Here is a 4,552-nt window from a genome sequence, read left to right as displayed (position 1 = left end):
CTCTTAACAGTACAATCTGTAGTGAAGAAACAGTATTCTTGAAGTTTTATGATTTGCTGACACATTTTTTATTTGCAAATTGGCAAGCCTTGACCCATCTACATAAAGGATTTGACCTTCCATGGATCCATAATCACCTCTTTTAAGATTTTTTGGTTTGTTTTTTGTTTTTCAAAATACTATGTCAAAATTCCAGTTCCAGCTTTTTTCTAAATTACACTTTAAAACACATTCATGCAAGTCTACAACTCTGTTTTGTCTCATTTATTCATGACTTTAAACAAACCCACAATTTTTTTTAAACCTTGTGTTGTCTTGGGTCAAAGATGACCCACCAGTATGATTATCAGCAGATATGTTTTACACACATTTTGGCATTCAGCAGGTGCTTTTATCCAATGTGACTTACAGTACTGTGACAGTATACAGTCTAAACAATTAAGGGTTATGGGCCTTGCTCAAGGACCCAACAGTGACAACCGGGTCTTAAACCAGCAACCTTTGATTACTAGTCCAGTACCTTATCCGCTAGTCCTAGAGTGACTGCAAATATTTAAATATTTAAGTGTGTGATGAATGACAAGTTGTTTCATTATGCAACATATGTTTGGGTTTTTAAATTTAATAAGGCCTCTTTATTTTAAGTGTTTAGTGAAGAGAGGTCATTTTTGACTCTTAGGGCAAGGTGAGTGTACAGAATGTTAAGACTACTCAAGGGTTAAAGAGTATCTGACAATATGACCCAATTTAAAATTATTACTTTGCACAAATCTCAAATATTGCTATGCCTTCTCATTAGTCTTTTTCACTCATCATAGTTTCACAAGATTGTTTAATTACCTAAAATTTACTCTTAATAGCCGCTCAGGTGGCGCAGCAGTAAAAACACACAGTGGAACCAGAGCTGGGATCTCGAATACATCGTATCGAGTCTCAGCTCTGCCTGCCGCCTGGGCTGAGCTACCACATGAACAACGATTGGCCTGTTGTTCAGATAGGGGTGGGACATTTAAAAAAAAAGCCGGACAGGGACTCTCTCTTAGTTAATGCAATTATGACCTCTGCTGGCTGATTGATGGCGCCTGCACAGAGATGGGAAAAAGATTGCTGTCAGGGTGTGTCTCTCCGTACACAGTTCTGATCCGCATTGCACTCGTCAAAGTGTAGGTGACAAAATTCATACGACTGCTGCCCATGTGTCGGAGGGGGCGTGGGTTAGCTTTGTTCTCCTCAATCAGAGCGGGGATCGGCATTGGTGGAGAGGAAGCATGACGCAATCTGGCAATTGGACGCACTAAAAAAGAGAGAAAAAGGGGAGAAAATGCATAAACAATATAGATATTACTGTTAATTCCACATGGTTACCCACTGATTTAGGAAAACTGGCTCACTTCACGTTGCTGTAGCATTGATCGATTCATATAAATATTTTAAATTTTTTGACCTGCCTCAACACTGACATATGAGGTAATTATACATTCACTATTAATATGCAGGGACTACAGTATTGAGTGGCACAGCCAACCTGTTGACCCTTTCCTCTAGTTACTGTAAATTTGGATTTTGCCATGTTCTACTCAAATGTGGCTTTCTATGTCTAGCTATGCATTTCAGGAATCCTTCTGGACATACACAAGATATATTGTGTTTTTCCAAGGATTGAGAAAGAAATCTACGTACTTACATTTACCATGACAGTTATAAATTATCTGTGGTCATGTATTTATGAGCATTATATACACATATGACCATGTTTCCATTGAAGTAGGTCAGTGTGCTTATATAGGATTACATGACGAATGATTTATGTTTTCTTTACTAATGCACAAAAGACAGCATTCTGCACAACTGTGGTTAGAGCTCCTGTACACTGTTCATATACGACGGAAATCAGAGAAACGTTGGGACAGTATAGAAAATGCAAATAGAAAAACAGTGTTCCTTACATTTACTTTGACTTTAATTACATTGCAGACAGACGCAAGATATTTCATGCTTTGTCTGGTCAACCTTATTTTATTTGTTAATACACATCAACTCCTGCAACACATACCAAGAAAGTTTGGATGGGGGCAGTTTAGAGCTTGTAATGAGGGAAAAACTATATAATGATATGATTTCAAACAGGTGATGTCAACAGGTCATTGTAATCATGATTTAAATCATGATTTCCACAAAAGGCTGCGTGTATGAGGGGCCAATTAAATTAACTTTCTTATTTCTGTGTTATCGAAGTCACACTCTTAACACACACACACACAAATATGATTGATGTAATTCTGACCAAAAGTCTGTAGCGAACCATGACTCTTAAACCTTGACTCTCCTCCGACGGATGGTTGGGCGATTGAAGTAATTGTCTTACCTTATATGTAGTCATTAAACAGCCACATGGACAGCCATAACTACCGTGTGTGACTTTGCTATCCGTAAACCTGTGTTACACTTGTCTGTGTGCTAAACTCAATGCTATAAACATTTCTGTATATATTAAAAAATGTCAGGTCATCTATAAACTCTGAGAGTGCTTGATGAGGTCTGCCCGCTCTGTGGACCCGGGCAGATCTCATCAAGCACTCTCAGAATTTACAGATGACCAGACGTTTTTTTTTTAACTAATCCTTTACGTTCCAACACAAATTAAATAGGCAGGTATGAAGGATTTATTTGCTTAGATTGATTTATCTGTGGGCATCACAGCAAGAAGGTCCTGGGTTCGATTCTCAGGTGGAGCGGTCTGGGTCCTTGCTGTGTAGATTTTCCATGTTCTAAGTTCAAAGAGATGCAGTCAGGTTAATTGGAGCTACTAAATTGCTCGGTGTGTGTGTGCGTGTAATGGACTGGCAACCTGTCTGGGCTGTTTCCTACCTTTCACCTGGTTAATTGGTCCCACTGCAACCCTGAATAGGATGATGTGGTGATGCAGACAATAAATGGATGATTTTTATGCTTGGGTTAGATTGCTTAGCTGTCAGATTTTGAGTACATAGAATAAAATTAGAACAGATCACTTATTATAAAAATATTATTTTAGGAATATTCTAGGCCCTCTCTGGGGCCTGATGGTTCCCCTAATAAAAATCCCTGACCTCCCCTGAGAGTGCCAAATGTTTGACGGTTTGCTGCAAACACAATGTGACCCAACGGAAGTCATGGGTAGGAAAATGTAAAATACACATTGCTCACTTTCTAAAGACAGATAGTGAGATAATCCAAAAGTATAACAGAACTGTGAATATAAAGGTCCCTGGACACAGGGCTTTAATTCTGCCATGCTTTGTAGAGTTTTGTTTAAAACACAACTATGTTGCATTTGGACTTTATCCCTTCATTTCCATAAATGTTTGTTAGTTAAGCTATTACTTTTTATTTGATAGTGTTTATAAATGCCTTGACTAGGGATGTAACGATGCACCACAACACAGTTAAAAATCAGTGCACATGTGCCACGATTCGAATCGGTTATTCATTTAAGATGAATCAATATTCACTTTAAACAGCAGAGGGCACTGGCGCTATTCACCTCGCCTGCTTGACGGCACTTCACAAAGTTGCCAGGTAGGGGATTTTCCACCTAAATTTATTTATGTGAGGATACTTTCTTTATTTGTATTATTCAGTAATTTATATAACGTTGGATTTGTTTAAAAATTTCATTTGTTTTTTTACACAGTAATTATTATTTGGCATAGTTTGTACCTACCTCAGAAATAAAAGGGCATTCATTATTTAGATACATAAAAGATAAGCACAAATACAGTATTTTATTTTATTTTTTTAAAGAGAAATAGTAAAATGAAACTTTGTCATAATTTGTCTTTAATTTCATTTTGTTAAAAACAAATCGTGAAAAAAACGTATCGTGACCCCAGTATCGTGAATCGTATCGCATCGTGGGTAGAGTGTATCGTTACATCCCTAGCCTTAACCCAAGTCACAATGATATAAAAGTATGAATTAAATAATAGTATGAATCATTTACTATACATGTCGTGTTTTCTGGCAAAGTTGGTACTGCACGGTTCTGTTATGTTGCCATTAATTTTTTTTTTACAGCATATTACGTGCTTTTTCACATTTAAATGTAAGTGCTTGTTTGACAGAAATAAATTTGGCACAATTAAAGTTGTCATGGCCATTGAGGTTTCTTTAAAGTCATGTTCTGCATGCCAGCAATTTACAATAAGAGCTGCCTGTAATATGAACCAGCACAGCAATGTATTGCAAGTTTGAATACAAATAGCCTTCACCATGTATCTATTGGCAAATCTGTCAAATTCGGTAGTTCTAAAGACTGATAGAGAATAAAGGAGATACATTTAGTCGATGAGGGATGTGGGCTTACGGTGGTTGTAGGGAATGTGAGAGAGATTGGGACCTACTGAGGAATGCTAGAGGGACAGAGGGCTAGAGGGCAGCTATTTAATGTGATAAATGGGTTGTGACAGTGCATCTTTAAACCCCCTCTGACCAGAAAGCAATGTACAAAAATAGAAAGCAGAACAGGGTTTTTGAAAAATATTAAGCAAAACAAGAAGGACAGAGACATGAC

At 37.5% G+C, this 4,552-nt stretch overlaps 1 protein-coding gene across 2 annotated transcripts in view; it reads left to right on the top strand.

Moving 5' to 3' along the window:
* The window catches only part of kirrel1a (kirre like nephrin family adhesion molecule 1a), a 49,126-nt gene that overhangs the window by 20,848 nt on the left and 23,726 nt on the right, over positions 1–4,552 (top strand). The gene's annotated exons all lie outside the window — the stretch shown is intronic.

This window comes from Trichomycterus rosablanca, chromosome 4, assembly GCF_030014385.1.
Source record: "Trichomycterus rosablanca isolate fTriRos1 chromosome 4, fTriRos1.hap1, whole genome shotgun sequence".
NCBI classification, from domain to species: Eukaryota; Metazoa; Chordata; class Actinopteri; order Siluriformes; family Trichomycteridae; genus Trichomycterus; species Trichomycterus rosablanca.
This window is presented reverse-complemented; position numbering and strand designations above follow the sequence as displayed.